Source organism: Sus scrofa, chromosome 8, assembly GCF_054392235.1.
Source record: "Sus scrofa isolate SSC_HxYL_T2T_F1_AM1 chromosome 8, Sscrofa_HxYL_maternal_Yorkshire_Landrace_v2.0, whole genome shotgun sequence".
In the NCBI taxonomy this organism is placed as follows: Eukaryota; Metazoa; Chordata; class Mammalia; order Artiodactyla; family Suidae; genus Sus; species Sus scrofa.
In genome coordinates this window covers 51,959,540-51,974,981 of record NC_139390.1, presented here as the reverse complement: position 1 = coordinate 51,974,981, position 15,442 = coordinate 51,959,540, and the positions used below count along the sequence as shown (strand labels likewise).

Genomic DNA, 15,442 nt, shown 5'->3' with positions numbered 1-15,442 from the left:
CAGGACATGGAAACAACCCAAATGTCCATCGACAGATGATTGGATTCGGAAGATGTGGTATATATACACAATGGAATACTACTCAGCCATAAAAAAGGATGACATAATGCCATTTGCAGCAACATGGATGGAACTAGAGAATCTCATCCTGAGTGAAATGAGCCAGAAAGACAAAGACAAATACCATATGATATCACTTATAACTGGAATCTAATATCCAGCACAAATGAACATCTCCTCAGAAGAGAAAATCATGGACTTGGAGAAGAGACTTGTGGTTGCCTGATGGGAGGGGAAGGGAGTGGGAGGGATCGGGAGCTTGGGCTTATCAGACACAACCTAGAATAGATTTACAAGGAGATCCTGCTGAATAGCATTGAGAACTATGTCTAGATACTCATGTTGCAACAGAAGAAATGGTGGGGGAAAAACTGTAATTGTAATGTATACATGTAAGGATAACCTGACCCCCTTGCTGTACAGTGGGAAAATAAAATAAAAAAAAAAGATTACAATATAAAAAAGTAATAAACCAAAGTTAATTACTTCCTAAATAATGGAATTTTAAAATAAAATATACATATATGATTAATAATAACACAAAATATGAAATACTTAGGCATATATCTAAAAATACATAAAGGAGATGTAAGTGAAAATTATAAAAATTTAATAAAATTGCAATAAAAATTTTAAAATGGAAACGTATATACTTTAAAAGCAAAATATATATATTTTAAATATATAAAAATTTAAAAATATCTAAATAAATGGATCAATATTCCATTATCATAAATTGGAAGGTCAGTATTGTTAAGATGTCATTTTATCCTAATTTGTCTATAAATTCGACACAATCCCAATCAAAATCATCCAAGGGACCTACTTTGTAGATATTGACGAACAGTTTCTAAGTTTACACAGAAGAACAAAAGACTTAGAAGAACCAACACAACTATGAAGAACCAAGTTGGAGGACTTATAATTCTTGATATCAAGACTTGCTATACAGCTATATTAATCAGGACAATGCACTGTTGTGAAAAAACAGATGGATAGATCAATATAACACATAGACCATAAAAAGCCAAATGATCTTTGATGAAAGAGTAAAGAAATCAGTGGATAAAGACTGAAATTTTGAACAAATAATTATGAAACAATCAGACCCATAAACAAAATGAAAAAAAAGCTTATTTCTTTCACAGAATTTAACTCTAAATAGATTATTAAAACTAAATGTAAATGCAAAAGATTAAACTTCTAGAAGAAAACATAGGAGAAAATCTACATAACCTTATATTTGGCAATGAATTTTTTCAATTCACATCGAAAACAAGATCCATGAAATTAAAAAAACCTGATAAATTGGAATTTTCTTTAAAAAAAATATTTCTGCTGTATGAAACAAACTTTTAAGATAATGAAAAGATAAACCACAGATTAGAAAAAACATATTTACAAAACACATATCTGATAATGCATTTGCATCCAGAATGTATCAAAACTCAACAATAAGAAAGCAAGCAATGCAGATTAAATAAAAGCGGGCAAAAAATCTTAATGGGCTTTTGCAAGGAATATACGTATGACAAATAAACATATGAAAATCTGCTCAACATTGTTCATTATCTGAGAGTTGAAAATTAAAGCAATGAGATACCATAACATACCTATTTGAATGGCCAAAACCAAAGCTAATGATTCCCAAATAAATGCTGGCATGTTTGCAATCTTGGTAAAAATACATAAAAACAGACACACTCATTAATTTGCTGGTAGAAATGTAAAGTCAAACAGCCAGTGTGGAAAATAATTTGGCAATTCTTATAATACTAAAGATAGCCTTCCCTTATGATCCAACAATTGTACTTCTAGCTATTTTTCCAACTAATTTGAAAACTTATCCCCTCCCTAAATTGCACATGGATATGTATAACATCTTGATACTTAATCATCCAAAACTGGATGTGATCAAGATCGTATACTGCATTTGTGCACTGCATGAAATTTAAATTCATGGAGGACTTCAGCAGAATCTTAACTTACATGTTAGGGTTTTAGTTGTCATTTATTGGTTTAGCATTGTCCTTTTGGATTAGATCTGGAGTTGTTTTGTTTTTGATTTGTTTTGTTTTATTTTGTTTTTCCTGTAGCTAAGATCTCAATATTCATAGCCTAGCTAATTTACAGCCAAGCCCCACCCACATGCTGAGATATCTGCTGGCTTCTCCATAGACTTTTGATTATTTTATTATTTACTTCTGAAACAACTTCTTTAGCCTATGTTTGGGTTTGAAATCTGATGTCAGTGCATCTACACCCATTTAATCTCATGCTTCTAGAAATATTGTAGTACTGATCATCAAACTTCAGTGCTCTGAGTAATGGAAATTTTTCAATTAGCTCTCATGGCAAAGTACATTATAAACTTTGTTATTCTGATACTTAAAAAGGTTTCATGGACTATTCAGTGAACCTGATGATCATTTACAATATTGTTCCTATGAAAAAATACTCTTAAATTTCCCAAGAATTGAAAAGCAAAAAATTTTTATGAAATAATAATTATATAACTGAAAACTGCCTATTTGGATTACAGTCATTTATTCAATAATTGAATAAAATAATTTCTTCTGGACTAGTTCCATAGGAACACATATCATTATTTTGATTATTTTAATTATCTCTTATCTTTATGGTACCTATTTTTTGGTATGAAATTTAATCTTCCAACCTGGGTATATATTATTTTATGCAATGTATTTATGCATCCCCCCAATACAAAACATAGTTTAATAAACTTCAATGTACTTCTTATTTCTTTAGGAAGTAAAAAAGAGTAATATATTTATCAAATACTGATATTTATTAAATAATGTTATTTTATATAAGAATTTTTGTGACCTAAACTTTTTGATTATTAACAGAACCTTCATTGCTTTTCATTAAACAAATGAAGATTACATTGAAACATAAAGAAAACAGTAGACTTCAAATGATTCATTGAAAAACACGAAATGGGAAACAAAAATGTAACAAAATAATTTCATTCCATAATTTATTTTTAATATATTCACCATTTACTGACCTATTATATATACATTTTTTTTACTTAATGAGTCAATTAATAAATCTGACTAAGGCACTAACTTTTCTTTGATGGATATTGGGTTAAACAGAAAGTGGTGGCTTTATCATCCATCGTCACTGTTTTGCTTTTTTTTGATCCATGCCTGTGTCATGTGGAAATTCTGGGCCAGAGATCAAACGAGCCACAGCAGTAACAATGCTAGAGCCTTAACCTACTACACCACCGAGGAACTCCAGCATCATCCTTTATCTCAATATTTCTAAATTTTGCTGAAAACTCTAGGTCCTGGAGACCCCTTTTATGTTGATTTTGCAAGCACGTCTCATGGTTTTCAAGAGCCCAACCAGGTCAATTTAGATCATTACCTAGATAAAGTTGTAAAGAACAAGTGAGTTTAGTGAAAGTGGTCTTGGCAATTTAGTGAAGGCACCATTGTGAGAGCAACACTCAGCCCAGTGGAAAATCCCTGGAGATTCCAGCTGATTCTGACCCTGTGGATCCTCTGTCCAAGGACAGTCTGTATGACCAAGTGCTGAGGGGTGAGACCCAGGACTCATTTTCCATGCATTTCTAGGATTCCAACATAATTGGAGACATATAGTCATGTTTCTAATAAAATTTTTCATAAATCATTGAAAGTTGTTTTAGTATTTTAGTATTAAAAATAGACATACATGGAAAACTTCCCATAACTAGACAACAGAAAATAATTCAGTGTTGGTTTGATTTTCCATACAGATCTAAGTACATGTTACTGTTGCTCTCTATTTAGTTGTAGTTTGAGTGTGCCTGTGGAAGCAGGTGAGCTTGGGATTTCCCTGCTTCACCATTTTTAGCTGCACCTTCATATTATTTGTATAAGGTGTGTCCCTGCTGGTGGTTCCCAAAGCTTTCCATGTGAAATAGATATCAATGAGGGATTCATACAATAACTAAGGGATTTGGATCTCAAATTTTAGGCAGGAAGTAGTAACCTTTTTCTCTGAGGAAAGGATTTTTGGATTATATGAAGTGAGAGCAGATTTTCACTGTTAATGTTTGTAATAAGAACATCATAAGTTGTGATAATTAGTAGAAGTGTGTGTAAGGATTGTGAGAAACAAAAAGAGAAAATCAGACTCTTGCAATTGACAATGGTCATCAATTTCTTCCCAATTCTGCATTCCCTTGTTCTTCTTTTGTAGAGACTAGAATGTTAAAATTACATATTCATGACTCCTGTGTCATTATAGTCTGGATGAATTTCAATTCTACCATGGAAATAAATGAAGATCAACTAAATGAGCTTCCTAAGGCAAGGGAGTTACTCACTGTCACTTGCATGTTGGCAGAGACCCAAAGGCTGGCAGAGGAGTGGAAAAGCTTTGTAACAGAGAAAAGGGAAATTTCAATGTGCTCTGATTGGAGGTGCAGATGGAGGAAGGCTAGAACTAGAAGCAGAGAATCCTGTGTGATTGGTTAGAGGTGCATAATTGACTTTGTCTGGCTAGTTCTGGGTTGGGAATGGGGCAGAAATTAGCAAAGCTGTTGCTATTAAGCAGGTCCTGGCCATTGTCACAGAAGTTATCCTTTAGCTTCCTGGATTGGCACTATAGATAGCAATCTGACTTCCTCCAAATATTCAAAAGAGTTTCTGAGCTGCTTACTGCAGTTAAGTGGTAGGGTTCCTGGACAAGTTTCTATAAGTTATGGGTTAGAATTCTATCTGTATATGTCATTTGGCTTTTGTCTGTTTATATATTTAGTCTTTTAGTACCAATTAAATATATTCCTACAAATCTTTAAAGGCAGAAATAGTAAGTGTCACAAGACATGTTTCTACAATATTTCCTTAGCCTCTTTGCTGAAAACTCCATCTTGTCCTGTTACGGCAGATACCCAGCAGCCCTGGGCTGCAGCGTATCAGCTCTGGTGACAGCCCTGTGGCTGTCGTGTACCAGCTCCAGCAGCTCTGTGGCTGCAGTGGATCAGTTCTTTTACCTGGCAAGAAACCAAGCGAGCACTCAGAGAACTCAGGTTTATTATGCCGGTGGGCTCAGAGGAGATGGATCTCCAGAGTCTGAGCCCGGAAGAAGGGTTTCACAAGGCTTTTATGGGCTACATCTTCCGGGTCCATGCTTGGCTAGTTGGACCGGAGTGACATCAGGCAAGGTAGTAGATGTGGAAACAAATTTACAGAAGCAGATGTGTGGGGGAGGGGTGGTTGGGGCAGTTGGCTAGACTTTGCTTAGTCGTCATGGCCGGGGTCTCTCCTTTCTACATTTTATTGGGACATTTTCTCCTACATTCCCCCCTCTTGATGCTTTTTCACATTCTTGGAGCAAGCATCAAGCTTCCTGGTCTTCTTGGCCCAGAGGCTGATATAAGTGTGGCCCGGACACCACCACTGTTTGTAGCTTTATAGATTCTGGGCCTGAGGAGACAAACTTGACAAGACAGTTCAGGATACAGGGGCCAAATGTGAAGGCCATGAAAAGCATGAGGAGGGGCCCATCCAAAGGCATGAGCCATGCCACCCAACTCCAGTAGTTACCCCAATTTAACCAGGAGTTATCTAATTCTTCCCTTCTCTTTGCTATGTGTTCTTTTAGTTGTTGGACCATGCTTCTGACTATTCCAGATCTGCTGGCATAAAGACAGAATTCTTCATCAGGCAAAGTCCCCCTCTCTCAGCAGTGAATAAGTCCGGTGCTCTCCTGTCTTGAAGGGCCACTTCTGCCAGAGAGTCTACCTAATCCTGTAAGGCTACTAGGGAAGGGGCTACTTGTTCCAAGTCATCTGTGAATTCTTTAGATAATTGATGATAATAACCAGTGGAGGATGCTATTCCTCCCACTCCTGCTCCTGTCCCTGCTGAAATTCCCAAACCAACTAAATAAGGGGATAATTTGCATTACTGTCTTGTTCTGCCATGTGCCTCTATGGGCACCATAAGAGACTGATTCCCAGGGACAATATCTATTTGAGGAGTGACAAAGGCTAGAGTGCAGGTCCCTGTCCAATTAGCAGGGAGACACTGGTAAGCATCTGTTAATCCTGTCCCATCCCATAGGTCATCGTCCCAGTCTGTTGCCCCTGGAGTGAGCAGCAGGGTGAGTGTTAACAGAACTATGATTCCCTTAATCCTTTTCACTGACCCATTATGAACAGGGATTCTAGTATACTGACAGGAGATACATCACACAGATGAGTAGCTGGGCTCCCTGTCCCCATTCTGAAGGGGATACTGCATATAGCCCCATTCCAAATATGAGGGCTATGGCAATTTCAATTACCAATATTCCCCACCAGAGCATGAGTTCAGTTTAAGTTTGCATGGATATCCTCTGGCCTCCACTTGTACAAACCAACCAACTTCCAGTATGTGGCTGGGGCAGGGCTGTAGATTCCTCAAGCTTCTGCTATGCATAGACTGGCCAGCTTCTGAGTGTGACCAGAGCAGGGCCTGCCATCCTCTGGTGCCAAATGTCTCTGGAACTTGATCATGAGAGGGGTTCTCAGGGTGCCAGACAGCTTCCCAGGTGTCTGTGTCAGTGGCGGTAGCAGCCTTCTTTATTCTGGTGTGATGGATCCATGGGGTAATACCTGTAACCTTTATAGCAGTTGGAGTTGCTATGAGACCCTTAATTTACAAATGTTAACCAATAGCCACATCAAAGAATGTATCGAAGCCCATGTTCCTACACTGACTACCTGAGTTAATATTCTGCCTCAATCCCCGCCGCGAGTTGGAGACTCTAACTGTGGGAAAAAGGGGCGATGACTGCTCTGACTTCTTCCTGCTGAAAAGGGGCATCGTTAGGGAAAGCAGTTAGGTCTCCATTCATGGGATGGTCAAGTGGGCTTTGATACATTGCTTTGGGTACCCCTTCTATCAACATTTTAAGGTTGATAGCTTTTAATCAGGATGTAATGCAGCAAGAAATACAGTTAATTATACAGGGTCTGAATAAAAGGATATGGTGAAGAAATATTTTCACCAGGAGGAGGAGGTCATCTGGTTCCACAGGGCAGCTCCAAAAGCTGGATCTGGATAGGACAGCTCATGAATCTACTGTTGAAGATCTAGCAGGGAATTAGACACATTCTGTGAACAATTAAGAATACAACATTTAGATTTTATAATAGCACAGGTAACGTATGATTTTTCTGATTTCTCTGGCTGGTTATGAAACACTTGTATGCCTTGGTCAGCATGTAATTGAAAGCTACCTTATGTCCTTGTGAGCAGTGTGATTTATGGCACCACATTACTTTTAAAGTTAACTTACTCAAATATAGACAGTCCCCACCATGCACAAAATTCTCTTCTCAGTGTCCACTTCCCACACACCTTGTATCACTTTCTGTATCCATATTAGTCTTTCCCTTATTTTCCAACCAGAGCAATCAGCTGAAGACAGACTATCTTTCTTTTGCCTTAATAAAATGCAGTTCCATCCCTCATTCCTTCTATATTGAAAGCACACACATTCTACTTTTCTAAAGCAAACATGGACTGTACTTTATAATTTCTAAAAACACATGTTTTTCTTATGGAGACCATTCAGGGTGGCACTGATCATATTGATTAATTATTCTAAATACCTTTAGTTTCTGTTTAGTAACTGACGTCTCAGTGTCTCTTTTGACTTCTGTTAAACCTAGGTACGATAAAATATTAAACCTAATGTTGACAGCTCTAATGACATGTGTGTCAATTCTAATTTAAGATATTAATTTAATACTGAATATTTCCCAGTTTACTGGAACCTAAAATTAATTCTGGTCAGTCAGTTACCTTCCATATTTTGAGAATTTATATATGCAAAGCCTTAGTCAAGGAAATGCAGAATAAAGGCATCTTTTAAATCTGATACAGTAACCCATGCTGCTGTTTCTGGAATTTGTGAAAGAAGAGTGTAGAGATTGGGCACCACTGGATGTAATGAGACCAGTGTCTCATTTATTAGATGGAGGTCTTGTACTAGGAACCAATCCCTGTTAAGTTTTTGCACTCCCAATATAGGAGTGTTACAAGGGCTGTTACATTCAATTAATAATCTGTTCTCTTATGCTTCCTATAATTGAGATAAGTCCCTGTCATGCCTTGGGTCTCAGAGGATACTGCTTTTGGCAAAGAAATAAATTGCGGTCTTTAAGACTTATTTCCACCAGTTGAGTATTCTTTTCTCTTCCTATGTTTCCTCCTATGGCCCAGACTTCTGGGTCGGTATATACTTCCATCCAAGGCAGGCATAAACCTTGATTAGGCTCCATTGCCATGTGAATTGAGGCTTTAACCTCTTACAAAATATCTCTTTCTAAAAGAGGAGTTGGACTCTCTGGAGCAATCAGAAAGCCATGAGAGAAGAAAATGGATTCCCAGTCACAACTCAAAGGTTGTGTAAGAAATTTTGTAACCAGCTTGCCAGAAATATAAATGTGGCAGATTCATGAGGGAGGGGCCCAGGATTGGAGAGGAGGACTGAAAAGTGGCTCCCGTGTTCAGGAGGAAGTCAATAGGCTGTCTTCCTACATTTAGAGTCACCCAGGGCTCCCGAGTGGTGATAAGGTCAGGAGCCATTATAGAAATGTCCTCTCAGCCTAGATCCTGGGCCTGAGGGGTCAACCCCAGAGACCTTCATCTTCAGGGGCAGTCCCTCTTCCAGTGATCTCCCCAACATATGGGGCATGGCCTAGGTGCTGTGGTCTGAGTCTTGGGGCATTCCCATTTAAAGGGTCCCTCTTTTCCACAGAGGAAACAGGCTCCGGGCATAGGTCTCTGCCCTAGTCCTCTCACCTTGGAAACTCCCAGGTTGACTCCCTGTAGTGCCATAACTAGAGCCTCAGCCTTTTCTCTGTCTCGCCTCTCATTCTCCTTTTATTCTTCCTGGCCTGGATTATAACGTACTTGAGTTGCTACTCTGAGGAGGTGCTCCAAGTCCTGATCAGGGCCAAAAGCCAATTTTTGGAGCTTTCTCCATATATCTGGCACCCATTGAGCTATGAACTTATCCTTAAGAATTATTCAGCCCGCCATTGTTTCTGGGTTCCCTGATGTATGTTTTCTCAATGCCTGGCTGAGTCTTTTTAAGAGAGCTGATGGACTCGTGTTCCCCTAGTAAACCTCTGATAGTTTTTAACGGGCTTTACTCATGAGGCTTTTAATCCCTCAACTATACAAGTAATAAAATGATTTCTATGCCAATTGTTGTTCTCTCCCTCATCAGCAGACCAATTGGGATTGCTCATAGGAACTGCCTGACACCCTGTGGGGAATCTTGTTCATTCCTCTTCTAATCTGCCTCTGGCATTTATAGCATCATTCCATTCATCTTCCCCAGCTATGAGCAGTTTTAGAGACTTTGTTTATTTTTTTTCCCCTTATAGTCCATGTCTGTTTTCATAATAACATGACGTCCTTCCAGGCTAACTCAAAGGACTGCATGAGACCCTGAAAGACCTCAATATATCTGGGTCATCAGCAAATTTTCCCAAATCTGTTTTAATTTGCCTTAAGTCCTGAAGTGAAATAAGTGTATGGACCTGTATTTGGCCCCCATTCTCTGTTTGCTACTTCTTGTAAAGGGAGTAGAGAGAGATATAACTTTGGCACAGGCTTGGGGGGAGGAGGAGCCTTGAGCAGTATTGGAGAAGGCTGATAAACTTCTGGATAATTGGAGAATGGTATTATAAGCTAGTGAGCCTTCAGATGGCTGTCACTGTCCATCTGACAGATTATATAATGGCCAGGCTTTTGTTCAAAAGAAAATTAAATGTTTCTTTTTCAGAATCTCAAGGCACATGTCAGAGAAGTTGCTATTGAGCCATGCACCAGGCTTGAGGGTGTGGCTCCTATCCAAAAAAGAGAAAAAAACAGCATCCAGCACCTGTTGTCCTTTCTTGGCTATGTGAGGATGTGCCCTCTCTTATATGGAGCAGCTAGATACTAGTGGACAAATGTCCCATCTGACCTCAGGCTGACTGGAATTAACCACTCTTTACCAGCGTAACCTCTCTTCCCATCATCCCTGCCCATTATCTGTCTCTGGACAGAGGTGAAGAAAACCCAGGCATACAGGCCCTGCCCTGAGTTTTCGAATCCTAAGATGCTCACTCTGACATGTCCTGTATTAATATTAGGAAAGTTTCTAAGCCACAGTTAACAAGTAAATTGGATGAACCAGCCATCAATTACTCTGACCAGGGTGAAAGTAAACAGCAAAAAGCAAAACTGACTATGCCGAGGCTCTGAGGCTAAACACTTGGCCTAAGTTGGATGAATACTAGCTATTAACTCCTTTTCCCCCACAGGCCTGGTAACAACTCAGGATGGTCTTATCATCTAGAGGCCTGTTTCCTTTGCCCCCACAGCTCTATTTGAGGTAATGGCAAAGGAAATGATGAAAGATCAGGTTAGTTTTATACCATAATCTTCAAAAAATCCCTTTTTGAAATCTTTGATCACACAGTCTACAACCATAGGTTTAGACTTGGGTGAATCCATGGTGTCTTTATGTGGATCTTTTCTATGGCCTGATATTATGAGACCTTCTCTGGCCTCGTGGGTGGTATCCCCAATAGCTTTGCCTCCACCACTCTTGAAAGCAAGACAGATCCCATTCAGCTTGCTCTATGACTGGGAAGAGCACCTGCTTTGTTGTAAGTATCTCCAATCCATGGGCCCCCAGTCTCAGGAAGGCACTCTCAGACAAGTTCTAATGTTTTGGGCAAAGGACAGGGGACCTTGTATCCAATCCTCCCTATACCCTGAACTGACCCAGGGATAACAGGCTTGTCTCCCTTACTCAGATCCTGGGCTTCCATGAACTGGCAGTCCCATGGCTGGTTTAGAATCTGGGCAGGGAGTTCCTGGAGGCCCAGGGGCAAAGTCCAGTTAGATCATCTCCTTGGAGGAATTTATGGCCCAAAATGGCAGAAACATAGGGGTGTCTGGCTCATGGGCTTCTGGGTTAGGTCCCACCCCATGTGGCCACCCTGTGCCAGTGTTGCAGACAAAACAAAGAAGGGTGCCTCCTTCTCAGAAGGTGGCCACCTGACCACCCCCCTTTCGGGAGTTTAGGTGCCTCTTAGAAATTGGCTGGTTCGCATAAGCCCTGAACTTAGATTGGACTCGCAGGGAGGGAAGAGAACCCTCAGAGTCTGCTACAGCCATAACCCATATGAGGTCACCACGGAACTGCAGGTTAGGACCTGCTTGGACTCTGTAGCCACTAAGGCCATGGAGCCACAAACTCGAATCTGAAGCTCAAGCGAATCAGGCCACTCATTCACTCTCACACACACTCAGAGGTTATCACAAAGCCTCCCACTCCCTGGGAGTCCCTAACTAGTAGCTCGATCAAGCACAACTTTCAATCAGCTACACCCGACAGTTGCTCCACCCAAGCAAGAGGTTCCTCTGCTTCCAATCTGGAGCACTAGGACTGCTGCACTGGTCAGGCACAGCTTCCGACCGGGAGAGTCTCCCTCAGGGGGTGATCTGTCCCCTTTTTTGCCCACTGGGGCAGGACCTGACTGGACTTGGCCCTGGGGCCTTACCTTGTCTGGATGCCTTTCTGGTGAGTTGGTCCATCTCTCCACTGAGTCAGGTCAGGGTTCAGTCACACTGGAGTCAGGAATGCCGCTCATGAAGGAGGACCCGGGATACCGTTGAGTGGCACGCCGCCTCGTTTGGTTTGAGGCTCCCTGGTTCCCGGGTGGCCTTACCTCTGTTCCAGTGGCTCAAGGGGCCAGAATGGTTGGAATCTCGCTGGGGCCTCCAGAAATGTTACGGCAGATACCCAGCAGCCCTGGGCTGCAGCGTATCAGCTCTGGTGACAGCCCTGTGGCTGTCGTGTACCAGCTCCAGCAGCTCTGTGGCTGCAGTGGATCAGCTCTTTTACCCGGCAAGAAACCAAGCGAGCACTCAGAGAATTGGAGAACTCAGGTTTATTATGCCGGCAGGCTCAGAGGAGGTGGTTCTCCAGAGTCTGAGCCTGGAAGAAGGGTTTCACAAGGCTTTTATGGGCTACATCTTCCAGGTCCATGCTTGGCTAGTTGTGAAATGGAGTTTTAACTAAGGAACAACCCCCCCCCTTGGCTAAGAAGGCAGCTACAAGCCTTTCCAGCTGTGCTCATCACTATGCCACCCTTCTTGTAATAATGTAGCAACTGTTTGCTCTCTGTTCAAGCCAGCAGCCCTGCTAATCAGGTACCCAGCATTGCTTATCAGTTCTGCTTCTGTAACCTTGCTTTCTCAGTTTCTTAGGGATGAACACTGTCTGCTTGAGGATGGGGGAGGTCCGGGGTGCTTACATGGGAAAATCAAGACCTTGTAGTGTATAAAATTACTGAGAACAAAGACCTGGTGCTCAGACTGTGGAGTTGACTCCTCTGAGCCCGCACTGGTGCTGAATAAACCTTGCTTTTCCATATCTCCGAGTGCTGTTTGTCTCCTTCCATTGCCACAGTTTTTGCGGTTTCCACAACGGTTGGACCGGAGTGATGTCAGGAAAGGTAGTAGATGCAGAAACAAATTTACAGAAGCAGATGTGTGGGGAGGGGTGGTTGGGACAGTTGGCTAGACTTTGCTTAGTCATCATGGCTGGGGTCTCTCCTTTCTACATATTATTGGGACATTTTCTCCTACAGTCCTGCTTTACTTATCCCATCTTCCTGCTTGAAAAACCATCACAGTGATGGTAAATGACTTAAGCTTAAGAACAAAGACCTAAAGGCATAAGCTATTCATAGGGTCAGCTGAATGAGAATATAATGCTTTGGTCTCTGACCTGTGCAGATTGGCAAGCAGTTTGCACAAGCATGATGTGTCCTCTAAAGAATAAGAGAAAGAGGAACCTCATGGCCAAGTGGTTTATGAGGGGTCATTAGCAGAATATGCATTAGCAAAGAGAACCAAGGTGCAAACCTAGGCACATGGGTTGCTGCAAATAGGCATGCTATTTGCAGAAGCACAGTGAGGATTCTCTGGAATGTTATGCATAGATAGCTAACTCAAATGCTAATGATTTCTATGTGCCTAAAGGTCAGAGTAAAAGCTTAACCATCTACCAGCTAAGTGACTTTTAAAATAATAAAAGAACTTATAAAATAATAAACAAACCCTATATCCTCTACCCATAGCCCCCTCCTTACTTGACAAAATCCTAAAGAGAACAATAAAAGCAGTGTGGTTTCTTGAGGCAGGGCTCTTGGTCCCTGAGACCTTGAGTCCCCTGGTTCCTACCTTTACTTAAGATAAATGTCTCTGTGTCTTGTTCTATGTTAACTTTTTTCCTTAAGTTTCACACCACCCATTCTTCAGTCCCATCCTGCTGAGTAAGAAGTTATTTTCCCCAGTAGTTGAAGGGTGGACTTTTTCAGATTTTTTTTTCAGGGTTCAGACATCAGCCTTATTATTCTATCATCAACTTTATAGTCTAATTTCAACAGCTGGCAGGGGCCAGAATTTCCTGATTTCTGGGTGGCAGCCACAGAGTTTGGCATCTAGAGAATATACCATATGGAAAGAATTAAAATATATTTTGAAAGTAATCATAAAAGGCATCACAAATAAGATAAAATTTATTATATATGTGTCTGTATACATATAGAGCTATCTATCTATCTATCTAGAGAATGTCTTTATGTTCATGGCTACAAAAATAATATGTGTAGGGAAAACATTTGTGTGAAGAGAAAATTTGAAAATAATGGGATGGATGGCTAAGAATGTGATGGCTATTTTAAAAGTAAAATTCAAATATATGGCTAAGGTGGTTGCAGGGTGAACATGGTAACCACTGACAGCCACATTATTGATCCATTAGAATTAAAAATAACAAGAAATTTTATAGTAGCCAAGGAATGGAAACAACCCAGTTGCCTATCAACAGATGATTGACTAAAGAAGATGTAACATATATATATATATATACATTTATATATAAAATGTCATATTACTCAACCACAGAAAAGAATGAAATGATGCCATTTGCATCAACATGGATATACCCAGAGAATATTTCACTATATGGTATGACTTATATGTGGAATACAAAAAAAATAATACGAATGAATTTATGTACAAAACAGAAACAACTCACAGACATAGAAAACAAACTGATGGCTACCAAAAGGGGAAGGATGGGAGATAAATTGAAAATATAGGGTTAACAAATACAAACAACCAAGCATAAAATAAATAAGCAACAAAGATTTACTGTATGGATGAAGCAATTATATTCAATAACTAGTAATAACCATTAATGGAATGTAACTTAAAAAAGTAACTGAATCATTATTCTGTGCACCTGGAACTAACACAATATTGTAAATCAACTATACTTCATTATAAAAAATATATTTTAATTTCAATAGGTAATATTTTGTAAACCCATATAATATAAACTATTTTTATACTATAAGACATATTTTGTACAACCTATATGATAAATTGTTTTTATACTCTAAGACTTATTTGTGAACTTATGTAGAAGAATGCTTAGAGTTTCTATCCTTTATAATAGAGGATCTGTGCAAGTACTCTTATGCTTTACTGCCACCATGTGGTTGTAGAAAGAAATAATATAAAAATTTTCACATCCCTAGGTTTTTTTTTTAATTAATCAAGAGGAATTTATAAAAGCATAATTTTTTAAGAATTTAAATATTGGGAGTTCCTGTGGTGGCGCAGTGGTTAACGAATCCGACTAGGAACCATGAGGTTGCGGGTTCGGTCCCTGCCCTTGATCAGTGGGTTAACGATCCGGCGTTGCCATGAGCTGTGTTGTAGGTTGCAGATGCGGCTCAGATCCCGTTGGCCGGTGGCTACAGCTCCAATTCAACCCCTAGCCTGGGAACCTCCATATGCCGCGGGAGCGGCCCAAGAAATAGCAACAACAACAACAACAATGACAAAAAAACAAAAGACAAAAAAAAAAAGAAAAAAGAATTTAAATATTGTCACAACCCTAAGAAACAATTTTTAGAACAAATAAAATAATCAGATACAGATGAATTTATTACACTAAAATACACATATATACACAAGTATATATAATATATAATGCCCATATATACAAATATAGTTCTAGCTATATATATGATATGTAAAATATAAACTATTCAAATCTATATATAAATTATACATTGTATAATATGTATAATGCACTTATATTATATATGTAGTGTTATTTATATATATAATAATGTACATGTTGATGTTAGATACATAGTATCTATAGATCCATATATAGAGAAGGCTCTTATTTTTGTTCATCATTTATTCCTAATTTTAGTGTGTCTTGGCTTATGAGAAAAAAATTGAGAGCCAGAAATTGAAGAGAGTACTACATTCCTTTT

At 39.5% G+C, this 15,442-nt stretch overlaps 1 long non-coding RNA gene across 1 annotated transcript; it reads right to left on the bottom strand.

Moving 5' to 3' along the window:
• Positions 1–2,850: 2,850 nt before the first annotated feature.
• LOC146400470 (uncharacterized) lies at positions 2,851–12,220 on the bottom strand. Its single transcript, XR_014813764.1, has 2 exons — positions 11,639–12,220; positions 2,851–7,181 (listed from the first exon to the last, which is right to left on the bottom strand). It is a non-coding gene; the product is annotated as an uncharacterized LOC146400470 (long non-coding RNA).
• Between the last annotated feature and the right edge of the window lie 3,222 nt (positions 12,221–15,442).